The sequence below is a fragment of the Cherax quadricarinatus genome, chromosome 86 (assembly GCF_038502225.1).
Source record: "Cherax quadricarinatus isolate ZL_2023a chromosome 86, ASM3850222v1, whole genome shotgun sequence".
Classification (NCBI taxonomy): Eukaryota; Metazoa; Arthropoda; class Malacostraca; order Decapoda; family Parastacidae; genus Cherax; species Cherax quadricarinatus.
Window position 1 is genome coordinate 9,399,390 of NC_091377.1, and position 13,235 is coordinate 9,412,624.

The 13,235-nt window shown below is 41.6% G+C and overlaps 1 protein-coding gene across 2 annotated transcripts in view; it reads left to right on the forward strand.

Annotated features, from left to right (window-relative positions):
- Positions 1-9,267: 9,267 nt before the first annotated feature.
- Positions 9,268-13,235, forward strand: part of fws (four way stop) — a 50,554-nt gene continuing 46,586 nt past the window's right edge. Inside the window, exon 1 of one of the 2 annotated variants that reach the window (XM_070103620.1) lies at positions 9,268-9,394. The gene's annotated coding sequence lies outside the window, so the exon portion shown is untranslated. Of the gene's footprint in view, positions 9,410-13,235 lie in introns of both variants that reach the window. The other variant, XM_070103621.1, reaches the window with a different exon arrangement.

A 13,235-nucleotide genomic window follows, 5' to 3' on the forward strand; every position in this document is an offset into this window, starting at 1 on the left:
AAGTAGGCTGGACCTAGTAGATAATTTGGCTAATTTGAAGACTCCAGATCACAACCGCAGCAGTTTACAGCAATTTAGGATCAAACTAGAAAGCACTCTTAAGACCTTGAGTAATAAATATGATCTGGAGGGAGCAGAGTGGTTGTTGAGTGCCTTGATTCAGAATAAATTGAACCACAAGACCATAGAGTGGTTATCTAACAGATATCACAAGGGTTACTTCAGGTTGGAAGAAATAAGAGTGGGACTACAAGAGCTAATTGTCCAACTGCAGACCAGCCAACCCATTACCTCTAGGAATACCACGTCTACAGACCCCAGTGCACCTGCCAAGTTCCACAAAGGGAAACCTTATCCTAATATCAATAATCCTAAGCCACCTACTACACGGGGTTACGTAGGCACGTATCAAGTGACAGGTGCCAGTTATAGTGGTTCTCCACCTCCAAGTAAGAGGAGGAAGTACCACAATAAGGGTAGCCCAGTTGATAAGAGGTCAGGCAAGGAAAGGAGAGATTGTATCTTCTGCAACGGCACTCATTTCTCTAAGAACTGTAATGCCTATAATTCATGGGATGTTAAAGTGGAAAGATTGGAAGAGCTTGCTAGATGTATCAGGTGTCTAGGAAATCATAATGTAAGAAATTGCCATGCTAACTTGCACTATTGTTATCAGTGTAACAAGGGAAGACACCACATAGCTATGTGTAAGGGCAGATCTAATCGTAATGATGGTAACAATAGTACTGATAGTGATAATAACCCAGACACAACAGTAGCCCACGTAAAGATTGCAGCTAACGTCGGTAATGATGGCCTAGCTGAGGTAGCTTTGCCTGTGTTGGATGTGGTGATTAAGGATAAACGGCGTAAATCCAAAACTGTAACAGCATTGCTGGATCAGGGATCACAACGTACCTTCATAAAACGTAACTGCCTTAATGGGATGAAGGTACAAATGGGAGATCCTGCTATACTCAAGCTATCTGGCTTTCTCTCGAATAAGAAGGCCCAGTCATACGACACTGTTTATGTAACTGTCCGGCTGGGCAATGAGAGAAAACGTATTAATGCCGTAATTGTGGATAGGCTCCCAGAGAAAATATCTACAATAGGGCTTGGTAACGCTACTGAAAGGCTTTCGAGCAAGGTAGATTTGGCACCTTCCGGTATAAATAATGATTCGGTGGGGCCAATAGATATTTTGATAGGTAGTGACCATTATGCCACCTTTGTAAAGGGTATGACAAAGAAATGCGGAGTCACCCTTCTAAGGACCGCCGGAGGTCACGTGATGTATGGCAGGCTTCCTCGTACCGAAAATGAATGACTGGAGGAATCCATAAATACAGTTACGGTGTGTCTTACTCATGAAGTATCACCCCAGTATAAATATACTTCAATAGAGGATGAAGTTGAACCTGTGTATAAATTATGGGAATTGGACAGCATAGGGATCAATGTAAATGAAGAAAGTCCAGATGATTCCTTTACTCAAGAACAATACCAGAAGGATGTTAAATTTGAATCTGGACAATACTGGGTGAGACTTCCGTGGAAGCTGAACCATCCAGACCTACCAACTAATTACCGGATGGCGTATGGACAATTAAAGGCTCAGCTCCACGAATTGAGCAAGACACCAGAACTGTTGACTGCTTACGATGATATAATTAATGAGCAGTTAAATAATAAATTCATAGAGGAGGTACCTCCCGAGCAAACCCAGATTTATGGTCACTATTTGCCACACCACGGAGTGAAGAAAGATTCTAAGACCACTCCTCTGAGGATTGTGTTTAATTGTAGTGCCAGGAGTAATAAAAGTGTACCTAGTTTGAATGACTGTTTGATGACAGGTCCGTCGTTGACGGAAAAACTGGGAGACATACTATTAAACTTCAGGGTTAAGAATTATGCCTTTACGGCAGACATAAGTAAAGCTTTCCTGAGAGTGGGTCTGCAGGAAGCTGACCGGGACTGCACTAGGTTCTTATGGCCCGAGAATCCTAGTGACCCACTTAGTCCCCTGAAGACTTTTCGCTTCAGGAGTGTATTGTTTGGTGCTACCTCCAGTCCGTTCCTACTCCAGGCAATGATAAATGCACACCTTAAGCGTACGGGTGGTCCACTGAGTGGAGTAATGGGTAAACAATTTTATGTGGACAATTTCCTGGGGGTGACGTCTACTGAAGAGGAACTAATGAGCATATACGCAGGGGCTAATGAAATAATGCAAGGTGCAAATATGCCCCTGAGGGAATGGAACAGTAATTCGTCCAGTTTAAGAGTTCAAATAAATAAAGACAACCCTGGAGTTGAAGTGTCCAAATATAGTAATGTGCTGGGACTGACTTGGGACACAGAGGGAGACTTGTTATCGTTAAAGTCTAATGACTACAACATGCCCAATAAATTAACCAAGAGAGTCTTGCTTGCAGAAGTTTCAAAATGCTTCGATCCACTAGGCTTAGTGTCCCCACTTACCATAAGAGGAAAATTGTTGATACAAGAAGCATGGAAGCTTAAGTGTGCTTGGGATGAAACCCTACCTGAGGAATTTGTTGAAAGGTGGGAAGAACTAATGGGGGAATATGTAAAATTACCAATGTTGAAGTTCCCCCGTAATGTGGCCAGTCAAGAGGGAGAGAATGTACTCCACATTTTTTGCGATGCTTCGAAATTAGCCTATGGAGCAGTCGCTTACCTTCAATGTAATAGTGCTATTTCTCTTGTTATGTCTAAGGCTAAGGTGGCTCCAATCAAATCACGCACCTTACCTCAGTTGGAATTAACGGCCATTTATGTAGGTGTCAAATTAGCCAATTATATAAGAAATAAATTGCGAGAGATAAATATCAGCGACACCGTAATTTGGTCTGATAACGAGGTATCCTTACAATGGATTCGTAATGGTAACAGTAAGATTGTGTATGTACAAAACAGAGTCGCTGAAATCCATCAAATGCAGGAGAAACATAACAGTTTGGGTCAACATATGTTAACCTTTAATCACATTCCTGGTGACGAGAACCCAGCTGACTTCTTGTCTCGAGGCTTGACTTATGGAAAATTTGTGAGTGCTTTATCGTGGTTTAAAGGGCCAAGTTGGCTGGTGGACAAAATTAACTGGCCGGTGCAAAAGGCACATATTGCTCCTGTCGAAATTACGGTGAGCACCACTCCGGTCAGTAGTCCCTCCTTAGCCATTGATATGAACAGGTATTCTTCCTTACCTAAGCTGATTAGTGTGACCAGGTTAGTGTTTAAATTTATAAGTAAGATGAATATCTCACATAATTTTCCCCATCCCCTGAAATACTGGCTACAGAGGGTACAAGAAGAAACCTACAGGGATGAGATTAAATTCATGATGGACGGAAAATTTGTGAAAGGCTCAATAATAGAAAAGCTGGGGCTGTATTTAGAGGATGATGTAATTAGGTGCAGAGGCAGGTTACAAAATGCTGAATTGGGGGAATATGCTAAGCACCCTATCTTGCTACCCAAAACTCATCACCTGACAACCTTGATTGTCTTTAATGCCCATAATAACGTGATGCACGGTGGGGTACAGGATACATTAAACTGTATTCGGGAAACCTTCTGGATTCCACAAGGACGGCAAAGTGTAAAGGGGGTTATCAAGTCGTGTGTAATATGTCGCCGGGTGGATGCCAGAACCTACATGTACCCAGGTCCTCCACCATTGCCCAAGGAACGCGTGCAGTTGGTAAAACCATTTGATGTGACCGGAGTGGACTATAGTGGGCCAATCATTTTGACAGGTACTTCAGATGGTGTCCCCTTGAAGGTGTATGTATGTCTATTTACTTGTACAGCTACTAGGGCTGTTCATCTAGAAGTGGCTCAGGACTTGTCTGCAGAACAGTTCATACAGCTGTTCCGGAAATTTGCAGCTAGACGATCCTGCCCAAGATTGATGATCTCAGATAATGCCACCAATTTTGTAGCGGGTGCTCAACATTTGATGAAATTAAATAAGAGTGATGATGTACAGTCTTTGTTGACCCAGCGAGGGTGTGTCTGGAAATTTATTACTCCCAGAGCCCCCTGGCAGGGAGGACTGTACGAAAGAATGATAGGTACAGTGAAAAGATGTCTTCGTAAGGTGCTACACAGGAAGAGAATTGATTTGGAGGAGTTCCGGGCAGTGTTGGTGGAGGCAGAGAATCGAGTGAACAATCGCCCTCTGTCATACATGAGCGACACTCCTGACGCGGAGATACTGACTCCCTCTCACCTAATATGTGGACAAAGGTTAGAAGCTGCGCCTATCTATAGAGATAATCCCGAGGGAAGTGATGAGGATTACAATAACGTGACGGTGTTGAGTGACAAGTTCAAAATGTTAAATAAGGTAATTATTCATTGGTCTGATGTGTGGCGTAAAGAATATCTTCTTACATTACGTGAACACTTTTATGGTGCGCCAGAGGCAGTAAACCGACAGAACATTCAACCAGGTGACATTGTGTTAATTGATACTGAACAACATCGAACACTGTGGCCTCTGGGCAAGGTAGTTACATTATACCCAGATGCACAAGGTGTTGTCAGAAACGTCAAAGTGTTGTGTCGTGGTCAGGAAAGTTTGCGTACCATTAATAAATTAATTCCCTTAGAATTAAATGATGTTCAATCCAGTGCAGATGGAAACCTAAGGGAAAGTGACACGAGTGATATTGAAGACACTGACCGGGTAATGCAAGAAGAAACTGTAGTAAGACCCACTAGGAAAACAGCAGCGCAATCTAGAGAGGGCTGGAACCGTCTCCGGGAGGAAGACGCAATTTAAGTCGTCTAACAACGACTTCCGCCCGGCCGCAGTGTGGAAAATTTTTAATTTTCCGAAACTATAGCGCCTAATAGGTGTTTTTTTGTGCCGATATGAGTCAAAATGTATTTGAAAATAGAGTAGAACCAAGAGTTCCCTTGGCGCATGCGCGGATGTGCGGGGGAGGGAGGCGCGTATTTTTTTGAATGGTGGTGAGGACGCTGGGAAAACATGGAACCACGAAATTGACGTTCACGGTGGCCTAAGGATTAATATAGGCCTCATTTCATAATAAGAAGTGTCGTAACTGTTCCTGGTGGAGAGTGAGGGAACGGGATTTACGGGACCACAGTAATAGAGTGGTAAAAGTGTGATGAGAGAAGGACCGGGGACTGACGCGTCGCAATGGACTGTGTCCTGGGGAAAATTACCCTTGGATTAATCATCACTCATCGGTCTCAGATCTTAATGGAGTGACCTCTAGTTTGTATAATAGTTATGAGACGTTAAATCGTCTTGTGAATTGTAATGTAATTAATGATAATAACGCTAAGTTAAGAGAATATGTGAAGTGAGATAAGTCGTTTGCTCCGAGTGAACACGCTAGACCTCGTTGTTAACGAGACGAGGAAAGGGAAACTCCTTGAGTCACGACGTCTAAAAGGCAGGACAAACCAGCGGATACCTCGTCCTGCTGGAATGAGAATCGTGTCGGTGTAGCAGGACATCGAAAATGAGATGGTGAATCAAGAAATGAGGAATATCAATCACCCACAGTTAAGTAACCCTTCTAGTTATAGCAACCTTAGACTGGCCAGTAGTGGTATGTTATAATTAGATAGGTTACGACTGATCCAGCTACATCAAGTGACCACCAGAGAACATCTGGTAAGTAGTGGGATTATGTACAAATGTTTTTCCTTGATGGATGTATCCATGTGTATCCTACCCCCCCCCCCCTTCATTCAGCTAAACTAATATAATCTATACAGTCCACAAATAATTGGTAGCACCGTACTTGTGGGTGCTATCCAATCTATACTGGTCTCGGATAGATATGGATAAGATAGTGAGGTCGAGGGGACCACCTGCCGCGACCAGAGGTGGTTAAGTTTTCTCACATGTCTACACGGGGTGACTACGGTAAACATATAGTCAAGCACCCTAGGAAATTTTCCATACAATATACATTACAACACTATGAAATATACATTACAACAATATGCAATATACATTACAACACTACAATATATACATCACAAGACTATACAATATAAATCACAACACTATACAATATACATCACAACACTACAATATACATCACTATACAATGTACATTACAACACTATACAATAAACATTACAACAATATACAATATATATCACAACACTGTACAATATACACATGACCCTAACACAAGACACAGATCTCTTTTTGATATACCTCGTGTCCACATCACACTGTGTAAAAACTCTATGCACATAAAGGGCCCCAAAATATGGAAATCATTACCAGAAGATATTAAAGTAACCCAGTCTGAAAATCAATTTAAGACTTCTCAAAAGCCACTTAATTTTAAGCCTGCCCATAATGCTCTGCATACAGGGGCTTTGGCATGTTACACTTAACCACTGTATTTCTTTGTAATTCTATGTATCATTTTCAAATAAATAAATAAATAAATCACCCTAGACTAAACGTTAATACTCAGTACACACATACTCAATTATGTTCTCCCACATCATAACTTCAATAATCACTTTGAACCTTCTATCCATTGTTGACAGGAATGTAATTGAATCACTGGTTTCACAAAAAGCATTTTCGAATATGTGAATATATCTTTTGTCTTATACAAATTTTGATTCATTTATAATTAATAATCTATTGTACAAGTGAAATAATTACTATCCTCCTGTACAACTATGATATAATCCTTAGTGTTAAGTAGACTGTAAGTCAATAATGTTAAGTTGGCCCATAATACCTAGGCATAATAGAGGCTCTCTTTGTATTGCAACCCACTATTGTAAATATAAAATCTCAATGTACTGTTTGCAATGACATAAAATAAAATAAATAAATAAATAAATGTTGCTGTGCATGGAAATTGCACTCGAGAGTGGCGGTTGGATCCTGCTCATTCTGTTCTGGCAGGGGAGCTCTTCGCCATTCACCAGGCTTTGGCTTTTGTCCTAGATCACATTCCCCCACAACCATTGGTTCTCTTCTCTGATTCCCAATCTTCCTTGGCACTTTTGTGCTCTGCCCGTCCATGGTCACTGCCCGTCCTCGTTCGTTGGACACAATCTCTCCTCCTGCGCTTCTTGCGGAGCCCAGGTTGGAGCACCTCCCTTCAATGGGTACCCGCCCATGTTGGAATCCAGGGCAATGAAGTGGCAGATCGGGCGGCCTCCCTCGCGCACACACTTTCTACTATTACCCCTCTTGCTCTGGACCACAGTGATTTCACAAGGGCTGTTTGGAAGGTAATGCGCCATCAGTGGCAAGAGGGCCTGGCACACTCCCTCTCTTCTTCGGCGTTGGGCACTGTCCGAATTTTTAATGGCTCCTGCCCTTTATTTATTTATTTATTTATTTATTTATTTTATGTCTATGCAAACAGTACACTGAGATTTTGTATTTACAATAGTGGGTTGCAATACAAAGAGAGCCTCTATTATGCCTAGGTATTATGGGCCAACTTAACATTATTGACTTACAGTCTACTTAACACTAAGGAGTATATCATAGTTGTACAGTAAGATAGTAATTATTTCATAGTTGTACAGTAGAATATTAATTATAAATGAATCAAAATTTGTATAATACAAAGATACATTTATATTCGAAAATGATTTTTGTGTAAATAATGATTCAATTATATTCCTGTCAACAATGGATAGAAGGTTCAAAGTGATTGTTGAAGTTATGATGTAAGAATACATAGGTGAGTAAATGTATACTGAGTATTTAGCATTTAGTCTAGAGTGATTAAGTGGCTTTTGAGAAGAGTCTTAAATTGATTTTCAGACTGGGTTACTTGGGTTCGCCATCCTAACCGCTCGGTGGACGTCGCACTGACTCGCCCGAGTCAGTGCGACTGGCGGCTCATCTGTATCACCTTCGGATGACGGATTCTCCGTCCTGCCCGTGGTGTTCCTCACAGCCTGAGACTGTGGAACACTTCCTGCTGTGGTGCCACGTTATCACTCTGCACGGACTACTCTCCGTGCGGCCTTGCCCACGCTTGGGGTGCACAATTTTACTCTACCTGTCCTTCTCAACGGGGAGGGGTTTCGCCCTCTGGACCGTCAGGAGATATTGGCCTGTACCTGCTCCTTCCTGCTGGCTTCAGGGTGTATCAGGGACATATGATGCATAGTTATTAGTCAAAACATTCTTCCACTTTGGTCGAAGTTCCCTCTCCTAGCACTGGACGGCCGGGTTCGATACGGCGTGTGCTGACAGTGGCCCTGACACCTAACAGAAAAAGAAGAAGAATTGCACTCGAGTACCCGTACCTAAATAAACTTACTGTACCTAAGTAACCCCTCAAGGAAGGTTCCTTGATGTTGGTGAGGGGCTCTTGATTTAGGGAATTGGATCTGTGCTCCAGTTCCCCGAATTAAGCCTGAATGCCTTCCACATCCCCCCCCAGGCGCTGTATAATCCTCCGGGTTTAGCGCTTCCCCCTTGATTATAATAATAATAATAATGTACCTAAGTAAACTTACTGTAACTAAATAAACTTATTGTAACTAAATAAAACTTACTGTACCTAAATAGCTCGATTGGTAGCGCACTCAGCTCACACACAGGTCTGGTTGTCGATCCCCGGTACGGGTGGAAACATTAATGTGTTTCCTTAGGACAACTGCTGTCCCTGTTCATCTAGCAGTAAATAGGTACCTGGGTGTTAGTGGACTGGTGTGGGTCACATCCTGGGACAAAACTGACCTAATTTGCAGGAAATGTTCAGCATAACAACCCCTCAAGGAAGGTTCCTTGATGTTGGTGAGGGGCTCTTGATTTAGAGAATTGGATCTGTGCTCCAGTTCCCCGAATTAAGCCTGAATGCCTTCCACATCCCCCCCCCCCCAGGCGCTGTATAATCCTCCGGGTTTAGCGCTTCCCCCTTGATTATAATAATAATCAGCATAACAAGCAGCTTTCTATATAGTAGTATGTCACTGATGTCAGCTATGGTCTGTATACCTTGTACATGTACTAATGTACCTTGTACATGTACATGTATTGGTAGTAAATAAATATTACTAATCTAGTCATATTTTTTCTTAACAATAATATCAAAATATAATACTTATAATAAAATACATAGGTGATATGAATGGAATCGGATGAGAAACAAAATATAAAGTATATCTCCTTTGGGTGGAAAAGTTTACTCATTAAAGATTCTAATTCTCTTTATATAGTGTTTGTTGTGTGTGTCAGTGTTTACACTCTGAGGTGTCTGGCATCTATGATCTGCTGATGTGACACTTAGTGAAGTTCAACTTGGAACTTGATTCTGGCTCGTATATACCAGACATATTATACGACCATCTTTCCTCTCCATATATTGTTGTGAAGGTTGTAGTTGAGTGTGTGAGGGTTGTTAATGTTTGTATTAGTTTATGTGAATGGTAGAGGGGGAAATAAGATGCTATGTAATCTCAGAGGTGCCTTGATGCTGGTGAGGGGCTCTTGATCCAAGGAATTGAATTTACCGTCTCCTCCCCTCAAAGGAGGTTCCTTGATGCTGGTGAGGGGCTCTTGATCTAGGTAATTGGTTCTGTCCTCCATTTCCCTGAATTAACCTTGAGTACCTTCTCTCCCATCAGGTGCTGTATATAATCTCTACAGGTTTAGTGCTCCCTATATTAATAATAATAATAATAATAATAATAATAATAATAATAATAATAATAATAATAATAATACCATTTTCTTACTTTGATCTCACCTTCAAGGACCATAACATTGTATCAATCGCATCTGCTAGAAAAATGACAGGATGGATAATGAGAACCTTCAAAACTAGGGAGGCCAAGCCCATGATGACACTCTTCAGGTCACTTGTTCTATCTAGGCTGGAATATTGCTGCACTCTAACAGCACCTTTCAAGGCAGGTGAAATTGCCGACCTAGAAAATGTACAGAGAACTTTCACGGCGCGCATAACGGAGATAAAACACCTCAATTACTGGGAGCGCTTGAGGTTTCTAAACCTGTATTCCCTGGAACGCAGGAGGGAGAGATACATGATTATATACACCTGGAAAATCCTAGAGGGACTAGTACCGAACTTGCACATGAAAATCATTCACTACGAAAGCAAAAGACTTGGCAGACGATGCACCATCCCCCCAATGAAAAGCAGGGGTGTCACTAGCACGTTAAGAGACCATACAATAAGTGTCAGGGGCCCGAGACTGTTCAACTGCCTCCCAGCACACATAAGGGGGATTACCAACAGACCCCTGGCAGTCTTCAAGCTGGCACTGGACAAGCACCTAAAGTCAGTTCCTGATCAGCCGGGCTGTGGCTCGTACGTTGGTTTGCGTGCAGCCAGCAGCAACAGCCTGGTTGATCAGGCGCTGATCCACCAGGAGGCCTGGTCACAGACCGGGCCGCGGGGGCGTTGACCCCTGAAACTCTCTCCAGGTAAACTCCAGGTAAACAACCCGAATAGACAATTTTTTTCGGCGGATTTTGGCTATTAATTATAGTTTGAATTATACAATAATTTCGTTATATCTTTCATATACTATTTTGTGTGTAAATAATAAAAGTAATATATCATAACGAACCTAGGATAACCTTACTCTACCACTGGTAGATATGGAACTAAAATGTCTTTGTTTCCATTTGGATTGTCATGTGAGACAAAACTGTTGACTGTATGACCCTTGTGGGTTTAGTGCTTAGTTCTGATCAGTACTGTTGATTGACCCCGGCATGTTACACAAGCAGAATGTATTATTTTTGATATCCCCAAAAATTTGCATAAGAAATATTTATTTCGTGGTGTATGTAGGTTGTATGTTTTATAAAACGTAAACAGATGCTTTGGCTCTGTCGAGTAGTGCAATGCTGTGTGATACAGAGTAGTAGTAAATAGAGTAAAGTCTGAGGCACCTACAGTGAAAAGCTGTTCCACAAGGCACAGTACTCGCTCTCATCCTATTCCTCATCCTTATATTTGACATAGACAGAGATGTAAGCCATAGCTCTGTGTCTTCCTTTGTGGATGACACCTGAATTGCCATGACAGTGACCTCCATTGAAGACATTGCAAGACTTCAAGCGGACATCAACCAAATCTTCAAATGAGCCACTGAAAACAATATAAAGTTCAATGAAGAGAAATTTCAGCTACTCAGATATAGAAAACTTGAGGAAGTTAAAACTGTATCAGGGTATACAACAAATTCTAACCAGACAATAGAGTGAGAAAGTAATGTGAAGGACCTGGGAGTGATGATGTCGGAGGATCTTGCCTTCAAAGACCACAACAATGTATCTACCTAATCTGCTAGAAAAAATGATAGGATGAATAATGAGAACCTTCAGAACTAGGGACGCCAAGCCCATGATTATTCTCTTCAAATCGCTTGTTCTCTCTAGGCTGGAATACTACTGTACACTAACTGCCCTTTCAAGGCAGGTGAAATTGCTGATCTGGAGAGTGTACAGAGAACTTTCACAGCACACATAAGTATGATAAAGTACCTAAATTACTGGGAAAGGTTGAAGTCCCATGATTTGCATTCCCTGGAATACAGGTGAGAAAGATACATGACAATATACATTTGAAAAATCTTAGAGGAATTAGTACCAAACTTGCACACGAAAATCACTCCCTATGAAAGCAGAAGACTCGGCAGGAGATGCAACATTTCCCCATTGAAAAGCAGGGGCACCACAAGTAAGCTAAGAGAACACAATAAGTGTCAGGGGCCCAAGACTGTTCAACTGCCTCCCAGCAAACATTAAAGGGGATTACCAACAGACCCCTGGCTGTCTTCAAGAAGGCACTGGACAAGCACCTAAAGTCGGCAACTGATCAGCTAGGCTGTGGTTGATACATTGGTTTACATGTGGCCAGCAGTAACAGCCTGGTTGATCAGACCCTGATCCACCATGAGGCCTGGTTTCAGACCGGGCCGTGGGGGTGTTGACCCTCGAAATCCTCTCCAGGTATACTCCAGACACTTGTGGGCTTAGTGCTTAATTATGATTATGATACTGATTATAATTATATAATTATAATTATTATAACTATTATTATGACAATAATCTCACATTCCCTGAGTACTATATAGTCTCTCTGGGTTTAGCTCTCTTTTCCTGATTTTATTGGGTTATTATAAATTAAAGAATAACCCTAACAATTATGCTAAGTTAATATGCACGTGTTACTGCATAAGAATTGCAAAAATTTATTTTTATGCAAAAATGCATTTTTAGATTACACATTTAATTGCAGTGTAAAAATGCTTTACGTAACTAGACAGTTTTACATGTAAGAAGTAACATTGGTAAGTTATTCTAATGCCTCTTTGAAGTTGTGAAATAAACTGATGACAAAGAATGATGATGATGATTTTATTATTTATTATTATTGTTTTTGTTATTATTTTTTTTTTTCCAACAAGTCGGCCGTCTCCCATCGAGGCAGGGTGACCCAACAAAAAGAAAGAAAATCCCCAAAAAGAAAATACTTTCATCATCATTCAACACTTTCACCACACTCACACATTATCACTGCTTTTGCAGAGGTGCTCAGAACACAACAGTCTAGAAGCATACACATATAAAGATACACAACATATCCCTCCAAACTGCCAATATCCCAAAACCACTCCTTTAAAGTGCAGGCATTGTACTTCCCATTTCCAGGACTCAAGTTCGACTATATGAAAATAACCGGTTTCCCTGAATCCCTTCACTAAATATTACCCTGCTCACACTCCAACAGATCGTCAGGTCCCAAGTATCATTCGTCTCCATTCACTCCTATCTAACACGCTCATGCACGCTTGCTGGAAGTCCAAGCCCCTCACCCACAAAACCTCCTTTACCCCCTCTTTCCAACCCTTTCGAGGACGACCCCTACCCCTCTTTCCTTCCCCTATAGATTTATATGCTTTCCATGTCATTCTACTTTGATCCATTCTCTCTAAATGACCAAACCACCTCAACAACCCCTCTTCAGCCCTCTGACTAATGCTTTTATTAACTCCACACCTTCTCCTAATTTCCACACTCCGAATTTTCTGCATAATATTTACACCACACATTGCCCTTAGACAGGACATCTCCACTGCCTCCAACCGTCTCCTCACTGCTGCATTTACCACCCAAGCTTCACATCCGTATAAGAGTGTTGGTACTACTATACTTTCATACATTCCCTTCTTTGCCTCCA